The sequence below is a fragment of the Bufo bufo genome, chromosome 6, assembly GCF_905171765.1.
Source record: "Bufo bufo chromosome 6, aBufBuf1.1, whole genome shotgun sequence".
In the NCBI taxonomy this organism is placed as follows: domain Eukaryota; kingdom Metazoa; phylum Chordata; class Amphibia; order Anura; family Bufonidae; genus Bufo; species Bufo bufo.
This window is the reverse complement of record NC_053394.1, coordinates 72,440,365-72,453,083: the sequence shown is the minus strand read 5'-3', so window position 1 is coordinate 72,453,083 and position 12,719 is coordinate 72,440,365. Positions and strand designations below refer to the sequence as shown.

Genomic DNA, 12,719 nt, shown 5'->3' with positions numbered 1-12,719 from the left:
ACCTCTCTGAACAGTGTCTGGGAGGCTGTGGTTGCTGCTGCACGCAATGTTGATGGTGAACAGATCAAAACACTGACAGAATCCATGGATGGCAGGCTTTTGAGTGTCCTTGCAAAGAAAGGTGGCTATATTGGTCACTGATTTGTTTTTGTTTTGTTTTTGAATGTCAGAAATGTATATTTGTGAATGTTGAGATGTTATATTGGTTTCACTGGTAAAAATAAACAATTGAAATGGGTATATATTTGTTTTTTGTTAAGTTGCCTAATAATTATGCACAGTAATAGTCACCTGCACACACAGATATCCCCCTAAAATAGCTAAAACTAAAAACAAACTAAAAACTACTTCCAAAAATATTCAGCTTTGATATTAATGAGTTTTTTGGGTTCATTGAGAACATGGTTGTTGTTCAATAATAAAATGAATCCTCAAAAATACAACTTGCCTAATAATTCTGCAAGGACGCTGCAAGCTGCGTTTTGGTGTCCGCCTCCAGAGCGGAATGGAGACCAAACGCAGCCAAACTGATGCATTCTCAGCGGATCCTTATCCATTCAGAATGCATTAGGGCAAAACTGATCCATTTTGGATCGCTTGTAAGAGCCCTGAAACGGATCTCACAAACTCAAAGCCAAAACGCCAGTGTGAAAGTAGCCTTAGAAGACACCAACTTCAGCCTCCTACAACAAACCCTCCTGAAGAGCCCGTGCAGACATTACTGCAGTCCAGCAATAGCAGCCTGTGGTGGAAAGTGCAGGAGAACACTCACATCCCCCCAGACTTTGGCTGGAGGAGCCCCCACCCTCACGGTCACGTGCTTCTCCCTCAGGAGGACACACCCGGGGAGGGCTCTGGACTGTGCGCTTCTTCAGGAGCGTCTTGTGGAGCTGTCCCCAGCCGGGCTGCAGAGGCTGAAGACCCCCAGAAGTGGCTGTAAGTTGTATCCTTCTTCTTGTCCAGAGGCTTCCTCCTCCTCCATCCATGATCTCAGGGGCAGGAGTCACTTCTGCTGCAGACTTTCCAGGAAATCCCTCTGCTGCCTGAGTGTCTGCTCATGTGAACTGGGGGCTCTTCTCTGGCTTTAGTCATGTTATTTTCTGCTCTTTGCATTTGATTTTGGGGGAAATGACCAGCTATGGAGACTGGGAGTCAGAGACTTATCTGTACATCTCCATCTAGTAGCTGTAACTATGTATCTCCTCATATTTACAAGGGTCTGCCATAGAGGTTCCATAAGGGGTGCACCTAGCGTTTCTGCTGCCTGAGGCGAAAACTGAAATGGTGCCCCCCCCCCCCATGCCAATTTCTTAACCTAACTTCTTCCCTTCAGCCCATGGCCCTTCAGCTGCCCTCCTCTTGCCCCTGCCTGGAGCGATCGCCTCAGCTGGCCTCATTGGGGGTGCACCCATGGACCGTCCAATATATTCCAAGGGAATAAATACAAAAAGGGGTCATTTATCAAACTGGTGTAAAGTAGAACTGGCTTAGTTGCCCATAGCAACCAATCAGATTCCACCTTTCATTTTGGAAAGCTCCTTTGAAAAAAGAAAGGTGGAATCTGATTGGTTGCTATGGGCAACTAAGCCAGTTTCCCTAAAGTCCTGTTCACCCAAGCACACCACCATATTTTTCATCAGATCATCATTCTTCACCAAGTGGACCAAAAAACCACTTACGGCCCTGTGCATAAGTCCTTAATGGGAGTGAGGAAAACACGGAAGGGTATCTGTATTTTGCAATTCCGTTGTTTGCAAACTGAATTACGGACACGGATGTGTGCAAGAAGCCAAGGCCTCTTTTACACGGCTGTGGAGACGTCTGTGACCAGATGATTCGTGGTTTATGTTTATGAGAAGGATCTGTGTATTTCACCCTCGGCATGTCATCCGTATCCAATAGACATTGCTCAGCTCAAAATTAATTTCCAGAGCATCTCCTAGCAACTATCAGTGAAAAACACGGATGGCATCCATGTTGTGTCCGTGGTTTTCTCAAACTCGTAGACTATAATGAGCATGGGAGATCCGTAATCGCGAACAAAAATAAGGCATGCACTTATTAAAGTCAATGGATGCGTGAGCGTTCCATGGCGACCTGAGACCTCGTTCACATTTCCATGTAAATTTGTCATCCGTGGAAAGTCCGCCCCTGTTTCCTCCGTGAGGAGTCCGTGTTTGGTCCGTGTATTTATTTATTTTTTTGCTCTCCATGTGTCTTCTGTATTCCTTGTACACTGCTAGGCTGAAAATTCATTTCCAGAGCATCTCCTAGCAATGGACCGTGAAAAATCTCTGACAGAACACGGATGTGTTATTTTGCACGCTCCCATGATTATTCCACTGGCCCACGGTCTATGGAAAAACGCTGATGTGTACAGCACATGGCCGCAAAAACACAGCTGTAATCCGCTACTAAAATGTCACCAACAGCTTCCCTTTGACTTCAATGGGAAAACACCACCATGACTCTTTCAGACGTCCTTCAGAAGTGGCACGTTACTTCTTTGAGGCGGATTTTAGCTCTGTTTTCCATTGAAGTCAATGGTGAAGGCTAAAAGTTGTTGTTTTTTAAGTTTTTTTGCACATTTTGGCGGGATTTACACTACCAAAACAGGCAGATCAGCTACTATTTTTTTTGTCAGGTCGATTCTGTGTGAACATAGCCTAATATATCAGTGATGGGGCTGGTCTCATAGACAGATCTTTTGGAGCACCTCAGGCTATAGTGCTATACCCCCAGGGCAGAAGGCTGCGGTTAGTTGTCTGTTAATTACATAATAATCCCCACGCTGTTTTATTATTTCTATTTGCTGTATATCATTTTTTATAATATCAAGCTTTTTTTTCCAGCATATTGGGTTGGGGGACTCACACGCTCTGCGTTGCAATGCAGGGGGATGTATTGATTTGTGTGTGTGTGTGTCATGATATAGCAGGTGCAGGCTCTACCCCATTTATGCCCCCTGAGCACAGTGCGGTTTTTCCACGTAGATTCCCGTGCAGAAAAACCGCAGCGTATTACAGATTACACAACTCCTGTGCGGAAATAAACTTGCAGTGCGGATTTCAAAATCCGAAGCATGTCAATTGTTTGCGGTTTTAGAAACTTCCTGCAACAAAATCTGTCGCGTATGAAGGACGCCATTCACATCGTAGCATTTTTCTTCACTTTGCTTTCATGCCTTTCTGTATAATTGCCCCACCCTTTTCACTTCTTTCTAGGTAAAATCCCGGATAGTATTACAGACGGGTCTCTTCTTGTTTGCAGATGTAGAGGGAGAAGTCTTGGCCTGAGGCGTTGTGCGCACAACAGTCGCACTCATCCGTCAAATAAATTACAATATGTTATACAATACATAATATATACACAAGTGTTCTGTCTTTGCTGGGGGCGTACGAAGCAAACATTCCCACAAGTGTTTGATCCAGTCAATTCAAAAATTGTATTTGTATTTTTTAAAAATTAGTTCTTACTTTTTATTTATTTATTCATTTTTTATATAAAGAAAAGCTCAGTGGGGCACGCTTTTTACGCCGGTTATAGTTTCTCCCCTACGCTGCTGTAAGATTCATCAGATTTATGATGTGCGGTGCGCCTCATCATAAATTAGGAACATCTGTGGCGGTCCCTGCGCCGGATGTTGGTTTTTCGCAAAATCTTGATGCACGGCTGGTTAAGAAAAGGAGACTTGCAACTATTTTAGGTGTAAAATAGTTGCAAGTCCTTTAGTAAATGTGCCCCGGATTGTTGCACTTTTCTACACAGAGGCATAAAATTAAAATAAAAAATGTCTGGACAGATGTTCACACAGCCTTGTGCTGGGGAATACTATCGGGTTGTACCTCTCAGGGTGCTGCCACGTGTCGCGGCGGTGCTGCGTTTTTTGAAACAATATATCCATGTTTGGGGTCCATTCACACGTCCGTATGTGTTATGCGGATCCGCAAAACACGGACACCGGCAATGTGCGTTCTGCATTTTGCGGACCGCACATCGCCGGCACTCTCATAGAAAATGCCTTTTCTTGTCCGCAATTGCGGACAAGAATAGGACGTGTTCTATTTTTTTGCGGAACGGAAGTGCGGATACGCAAATGCGGACAGCACATTTGGGCCCTATTGAAAATGAATGGGTCCGCACCTGTTCCGCAAAATTGCGGAACGGATGCGGACCCGATTTGCGGACGTGTGAATGGACCCTAAGGGTCCATTCACATGACCGTATTTCTGGGTCTGCATCCATTCCGCAATTTTGTGGAACGAATGCGGACCCATTGATTTCAAAAGATGAGGACAGCACACGGTTCTGCGGACCCACAAAAAAGATAGAGCAGGTCCTATTCTTTAAAAAAAAAGTAGTAAGGTGGCTCTCCCAAACACTGCAATGGAATAGGTGCTGTAATCAATTCGACTCACCTAGTCGTTATAGAATTTATAGTAAAAGAGTGATAGGCACGCACCATATGCAGGACGTAAGGTCTTCAGATATCAAACAAATTTTATTTGTATATAAAACACTAATAAAAGTAATCAAAAGTTTAAAATATATAAAATACAAATAAAAATGGAATATAAATGCAATAAAAATTATGAAATAAAAATGAGATATGCGAGTCTGTTCCGTCGATGTTCCTATTATGGGCAGTCTATATAAATTAAGGACGTATTGTACCTAGAAAAAAACATATTATATACATATAGATCCAAATGTTATGTTTTTACATTAATACGGTGCAGTAAATCATAGGAATGGATATCGGACGAATAGAATAAAGGTTATTTCATAGGAATCCTGGATCGCATATAATGTTTAGCTATTTAAAAAATGATCCACTATTGCTTGTTTTATAATGTATATCCACTGAAACATATAGCGACTATAAAATAAATATTAATCGAGAACGAAAGTAATCAAGTTAAAGGGTTTCTGTCACCCCAATTTTCGGTATTAACCACCTCAGCTCCCCTAGCTTAAACCCCCTTAAAGGGAGTCTGTCACCACATTTGAGCATATTAGACTGATCAAATAGCGTTATATGTGCCACCCAGAACTTAAAAACGGTACCTTTGTTGTATCTAATGGAGTTTTCTTTCAGACAAAAATGAACCCGTTTACTCTCCTCCTTTTCCACTGCGCTACGAATTTGACCGCGCAGCCGCAGTGGAAAAGGAGAGAGGAGGAGAGTAAACGGGCGGGCAGAGGCACACGGAGGGCGGGGTTATGAGCCGTTGAGGAGGTGCTGCCTGGGGCTCGGACGATTGAGACGCCGCCTTGGGCACTTGAGAGGGCGCATTTACAGAATCTTAAGGCTGGGTTCAGACCTGAGCGTATTTGATATGCGCGTTTAACGCGCGTTTTTGTCGCGCGTTTTTATGTGCGTTTTTTGCAATAGTAAACGCGCGTTTGTGTGATTGACTGCAGTGTCCTATGGCCACAAACGCGCATCAAAACGCCCCAAAGAAGCTCAAGAACTTTTTTGAGCGTAGGGCGTTTTTCAGCGCGTTCAAACGCGCTGTAAAACGCTCAAGTGAGAACCATGGCCATAGGGAAGCATTGGTTTTCATGTGTAGAGCATTTTACAGCGCGTTTGAACGCGCTGTAAAACGCTCAAGTGTGAACCCAGCCTTAAAGTTCATTTTTGGCTGAAAGAAAACTCCATTAGATACAACAAAGGTACCGTTTTTAAGTTCTGGGTGGCACATATAACGCTATTTGATCAGTCTAATATGCTCAAATGTGGTGACAGATTCCCTTTAATGACCAGACCACTTTTTACAATTCTGCACTACACTACTTTCACCGTTTATTGCTCGGTCATGCAACTTACCACCCAAATGAATTTTACCTCCTTTTCTTCTCACAAATACAGCTTTCTTTTGGTGGTATTTGATTGCTCCGATATTAATCAAAATAGGCCGCAATTTTCTCCAAAAAAGTGTATTTTTAACTTTCTCTGGTTAAATTGTTCAAATATAATTACATTTCTATACAAGTTTGTGTCAAAATTTATTGTGCTACATGTCTCTGATAAAAAAAAAATCCAATAAGTGTATATTTATTGGTTTGCGCAAAAGTTATAGCATTTACAAACTATGGTACAAAAATGTGAATTTCCGCATTTTGAAGCAGCTCTGACTTTCTGAGCACCTGTCATGTTTCTTGAGGTGCTAGAATGCCAGGATAGTATAAATACCCCCCAAATGACCCCATTTTAGAAGGAAGCCACCCCAAAGTATTCGCGTAGGGGCATGGTGAGTTCATGTATGATAAAAAAAAAATTCACAAGTTAGCGGAAAATGACACTTTCTGAGAAAAAAAATATAAAATAATAAAGTTTCCATTTCTGCTAACTTCTGGCAAAAAAAAAAAAAAACTCCCACGGACTCACTATGCCCCTCAGTGAATACCTTGGGGTGTCTACTTTCCGAAATGGGGTCATTTGTGGGGCATTTTGGGCGGGGCTAAATTGTGAGCAACCCTGTAAAGCCTAAAGGTACTCGTTGGACTTTCGGCCCCTTTACGCACCTAGGCTGCAAAAAAAGTGTCAAACATGTGATATAGCCGTGCTCGGGAGAAGTAGGGCAATGTGTTTTGGGGTGTCTTTTTACATATACCCATGCTGGGTGAGAGAAATATCTCTGTAAATTGACAACTTTGTATAATTTTTTTTTTTTAAGTTGTCATTTACAGAGATATTTCTCACACACAGTATGGGTATATGTAAAAATACACCTCAAAACACATTGCCCTACTTCTCCTGAGTATGGCGATACCACATGTGTGACACTTTTTTGCAGCCTAGGTGCACAAAGGGGCCCAAATTCCAATGAGTACCTTTAGGATTTCACAGGGCATTTTTTACGCATTTGGATTCTAAACTACTTCTCACGCTTTAGGGCCCCTAAAATACCAGGGCAGTATAAATACCCCACAAGTGACCCCATTTTGGAAAGAAGACACCCCAAGGTATTCTGTGAGGGGCATGGCGAGTTCCTAGAATATATTTTTTTTGGCCCAAGTTAGCGGAAAATGATTTTTTATATTTTTTTTCTCTTATAAAGTCTCATTCCACTAACTTGTGACAAAAAATAACATTTTACATGAACTCGCCATACCCCTCACAAAATACCTTGGGGTGTCTTCTTTCCAAAATGGGGTCACTTGTGGGGTATTTATACTGCCCTGGTATTTTAGGGGCCCTAAAGCGTGAGAAGTAGTTTGGAATCCAAATGCGTAAAAAAAAAAATGCCCTGTGAAATCCTAAAAGTACTCATTGGAATTTGGGCCCCTTTGCGCTCCTAGGCTGCAAAAAAGTATCACACATGTGGTATCGCCGTACTCGGGAGAAGTAGGGCAATGTGTTTTGGGGTGTATTTTTACATATACCCATGCTGGGTGAGAGAAATATCTCTGTAAATGACAACTTTTCCCATTTTTTTATACAAAGTTGTCAATTTACAGAGATATTTCTCTTACCCAGCATGGGTATATGTAAAAAGACACCCCAAAACACATTTCCCTACTTCTCCTGAGTACGGCGATACCACATGTGTGACACTTGTTTGCAGCCAAGATGCGCAAAGGGGCCGAAAGTCCAATGAGTACCTTTTTAGGAGGGCATTTTTAGGCATTTGGATTCCAGACTTCTTCTCACGCTTTAGGGCCCCTAAAATGCCAGGGCAGTATAAATACCCCACATGTGACCCCATTTTGGAAAGAAGACACCCCAAGGTATTCCGTGAGGGGCATGGCGAGTTCATAGAAGATTTTTATTTTGGGCACAAGTTAGCGGAAATTGATTATTATTATTTTTTTTCTCACAAAGTCTCCCTTTCCGCTAACTTGTGAGAAAAAGTTCAATCTTTCATGGACTCAATATGCCCCTCAGAGAATACCTTGGGGTGTCTTCTTTCCAAAATGGGGTCATTTGTGGTGTGTTTGTACTGGCCTGACATTTGAGGGTCTCCGCAATCATTACATGTATGGCCAGCATTAGGAGTTTCTGCTATTCTCCTTAGGCCTCATGCACACGACCGTTGTTTGGGTCCCGTTTTGGCGGCTCGGATGCGGAACCATTCATTTCAATGGGGCCGCAAAAGATGTGGCACTGCTAAAAAAATATAACATGTCCTATTATTGTCTGCGCTTTGCGGACAAGAATAGGTATTTATATTGCCGGCGCCCGTTCCGTTCCGCAAATTGCGGAAGTCAACACGGGCCCCCCCTGTTTTTTGAGCATCCGCGGTTTGCGGACCGCAAAAAACGGCACGGTCGTGTGCATGAGGCTTTATATTGAGCATACAGGTAATGAGATTTTTTTTCCGTTCAACCTCTAGGCTGAAAGAAAAAATTAACGGCACAGATTTCTTCATTCGCATCGATCAATGTGGATGAAAAAATCTCTGCCAAAAAATTTGCAAAAAAAGCTGCGATCACTAATAAAGATCCAAAAAGCTCAAAAGTGATCTTCATAGCGCCGCAGCGATTTTACTGTGTGTTTGCAGTGATCAGAAAAAAAACATTTCTGTCACTGCGGTGGGGTGGACTGAATGCAAGTGTGCGCACAAGATCAGCGCTGATCGGGCGAACACTGCGTTTTTTGTAGAGCCTAAGGTGACCCTAATGTACTGATATAGATCTGATTGCGATCAGTCTTGATCACTTACAGATACTATATAGTACTAGTGCTGATTAGCGACAGCGATGACGCTAATCAGTGACTGCAGTGCGGTGGGCTGGGTGCTAACTACCTAACAAGTAGCTAACTGGCGGTGATAAGGGACCCTTAGGCTGCGTTCACACGGGCAAGATTTCCGCGCGGGTGCAATGCGGTAGGTGAACGTATTGCACCCGCACTGAATCCCGACCCATTCATTTCAATGGGGCTGTTCAGATGAGCGGTGATTTTCACGCATCACTTGTGCGTTGCGTGAAAATCGCAGCATGCTCTATATTCTGCGTTTTTCATGCAACGCAGGCCCAATAGAAGTGAATGGGGTTGCGTGAAAATCGCAAGCATCCGCAAGCAAGTGCGGATGCGGTGCGATTTTCACGCACGGTTGCTAGGAGACTATCGGGATGGAGACCGGATCATTATCATTTTCCCTTATAAGGCCTCTTTCACACTTGCGTTGTCCGGATCCGTTGTGTACTCCATTTGCCGGAGGTGCCCGCCGGATCCGTAACAACGCAAGTGAACTGAAAGCATTCGAAGAAGGATCCGTCTTCAAAATGCGTTCAGTGTTACTATGGCAGCCAGGACGCTATTAAAGTCCTGGTTGCCGTAGTAGTAGTGGGGAGCGGGGGAGAAGTATACTTACAGTCCATGCGGCTCCCGGGGCGCTCCAGAATGACGTCAGAGCGCCCCATGCGCATGGATGACGTCATCCATGCGATCACGTCATCCATGCGCGTGGGGCGCCCTGACGTCACTCTGAAGCGCCCCAGGAGCCGCACGGACGGTAAGTATACTGCTCCCCCGCTCCCCACTACACTTTACCATGGCAAACAGGACTTTAGCGTCCTTGCAGCCATGGTAACCATTCAGAAAAAGCTAAACGTCGGATCCGGTAATGCGCCGAAACGACGTTTAGCTTAAGGCCGGATCCGGATTAATGCCTTTCAATGGGCATTAATTCCGGATCTGGCCTTGCGGCAAGTGTTCAGGATTTTTGGCCGGAGCAAAAAGCGCAGCATGCTGCGGTATTTTCTCCGGCCAAAAAACGTTCCGATCCGGAACTGAAGACATCCTGATGCATCCTGAACGGATTTCTCTCCATTCAGAATGCAAGGGGATAAAACTGATCAGGATTCTTCCGGCATAGAGCCCCGACGACGGAACTCTATGCCGGAACAAAACAACACAAGTGTGAAAGAGCCCTACCATGGTTATAAGGGAAAATAATAGCATTCTGAATACAGAATGCATAGTAAACTAGCGCTGGAGGGGTTAAAAAAATATATATAATAATTTAACTCACCTTAGTCCACTTGATCGCGTAGCCCGGCATCTCCTTCTGTCTCCTTTGCTGAACAGGACCTGTGGTGAGCATTAATTACAGGTAAAGGACCTTTGGTGACGTCACTCCGGTCATCACATGATCTTTTACCACCCGCACATTTTCCCGCAATGCCCGTGTGAACCCAGCCTTAGGCCCCATTCACACGTCCGCAATTCTGTTCTGCATTTTGCGGACGGAATTGCGGACCCATTCATTTCTATGGGGACAGACTTTCCCCATCTCATTTCCATGCCCTTCTGTCTTGATTGAAGGGCCAGGCCAGCGTTGGTTCTCCTGCTGGCCCCCGTCTGCCGTGTAAATCTCGCGCCTGCGCCTTCCCGTTCAGAATTCGGCGCAGGCCCAGTGAGGTGGGCGAACGGAGCCTCTAGGAGCAGGTGCAACGCCCCCCTGCTAGGGTGGATATACACTCACCTAAAGAATTATTAGGAACACCTGCTCTATTTCTCATTAATGCAATTATCCAGTCAACCAATCACATGGCAGTTGCTTCAATGCATTTAGGGGGGTGGTCCTGGTCAAGACAATCTCCAGAACTCCAAACTGAATGTCAGAATGGGAAAGAAAGGTGATTTAAGCAATTTTGAGCGTGGCATGGTTGTTGGTGCCAGACGGGCCGGTCTGAGTATTTCACAATCTGCTCAGTTACTGGGATTTTCACGCACAACCATTTCTAGAGTTTACAAAGAATGGTGTGAAAAAGGGAAAAACATCCAGTATGCGGCAGTGCTGCTGGCAAAAATGCCTTGTGGATGCTAGAGGTCAGAGGAGAATGGGCCGACTGATTCAAGCTGATAGAAGAGCAACGTTGACTGAAATAACCACTCGTTACAACCGAGGTATGCAGCAAAGCATTTGTGAAGCCACAACACGCACAACCTTGAGGCGGATGGGCTACAACAGCAGAAGACCCCACCGGGTACCACTCATCTCCACTACAAATAGGAAAAATAGGCTACAATTTGCACGAGCTCACCAAAATTGGACTGTTGAAGACTGGAAAAATGTTGCCTGGTCTGATGAGTCTCGATTTCTGTTGAGACATTCAAATGGTAGAGTCCGAATTTGGCGTAAACAGAATGAGAACATGTATCCATCCTCTGATGGCTACTTCCAGCAGGATAATGCACCATGTCACAAAGCTCGAAACATTTCAAATTGGTTTCTTGAACATGACAATGAGTTCACTGTACTAAAATGGCCCCCACAGTCACCAGATCTCAACCCAATAGAGCATCTTTGGGATGTGGTGGAACGGGAGCTTCGTGCCCTGGATGTGCATTCCTCAAATCTCCATCAACTGCAAGATGCTATCCTATCAATATGGGCCAACATTTCTAAAGAATGCTATCAGCACCTTGTTGAATCAATGCCACGTAGAATTAAGGCAGTCTGAAGGCAAAAGGGGGTCCAACACCGTATTAGTATGGTGTTCCTAATAATTCTTTAGGTGAGTGTATATCTGCAAGTCCATCTATTATGAGTTGTAAAAATGCAAGTGACAGTTCAGACCATGCGGTCAGTATAACCGACTACTCGCTGGTAATTTTTGCTTCTATGTCCATAGGAATATTTAAAAAGCGCTTTCTCTCTGTAGGTGCACCGTCCCACACAATTGTTTGTTACTCACGGTTAGGTGCGGGGATAAGGAATTCAGTGCCTACCGTGGCGTCCCACGTGGTCTCCGGCACATGCAGATCCTCCCTCGCTGTTAAATAAAGCGCAGCTAGATGTAGCACAACTTCCCTGTCTTTTTTGGGTTCTGCTGTGAAAACCTCATATTTCCTATATTTTTAAAGAGGACCTTTCATGCGATTATGGGTTACAAAATGGTATGCTTGTCAGATAGGGCGCCCCTACAGATGCCAGCACTTTTTTTTTTTTTTCTAAAATACCCCTCCATTCCGCCGCTGTGTCTCCCACTGTTTTTGGCACCTGATATGCTCATTTAGAGTATCGGTACAGAGAGGAGACATTTGGGTTCTCAATGGGCATCTCCTTCTCCCTGGCTGTAGCGCGGTCCAGTCGCAGCGGAGAGCGTCACAGCCAGGGAGTAAAAACAGCTCACCTTCTCCATGACTGTGACGCTCTCCACTGCGATTGGACCGCGCTACAGCCAGGGAGAAGGAGACGCCCATTGAGAAACCCCACCGTCTCCTCCCTGTATCGAAACGGAGGGGTATTTTATAAAAAAACTAAAAAAAAGTGCTGGCATCTGTAGGGGGGTGCCCTATCTGACAAGCATACCAGTCCAGTTTGTAACCCATAATCCCATGAAAGGTCCTCTTCATTTCATTTTCTCAAGGGAACAACACAGTTATATTCTGTTACAATGTATCTTTGGCATTTTATTGTTTGTTTGTTTTTTTACAACTCGACTGTCCTTGCACGGAGCCTGGTACTGGTATGGCTACACAAACTGTATAAATATTCATGCATTTTCCCACAAAGCATCGGCTGTAGTCCCATCTGTGCGTAGCTTGTTTTGTGTACTATGCTCTCACATTATTTTATGTTGGTATTTCATTATCCTATTCAAAATAGGGCCAGTGCCAGCTATTAGCTAGAAGGTAGAAAGTAACATTTGGAATGAATGTTTTGCATGAAAACTTGTATGCAGGGAAAACTAAGTAGTTGAGAGATTTTTTTTATTTTTTGTGTTCCCTTTGACCAGATGATATTCTGTAGACTGCGGTC

General features: G+C 44.2%; 1 protein-coding gene across 2 annotated transcripts in view; it reads left to right on the top strand.

The window, feature by feature from the left end:
* The first annotated feature begins 834 nt into the window (after positions 1-834).
* The window catches only part of CALHM2 (calcium homeostasis modulator family member 2), a 31,253-nt gene continuing 19,368 nt past the window's right edge, over positions 835-12,719 (top strand). For both annotated transcript variants that reach the window (XR_005779831.1, XM_040437152.1), the window contains exon 1: positions 835-936. The gene's annotated coding sequence lies outside the window, so the exon portion shown is untranslated. The remainder of the gene's footprint in view (positions 937-12,719) is intronic.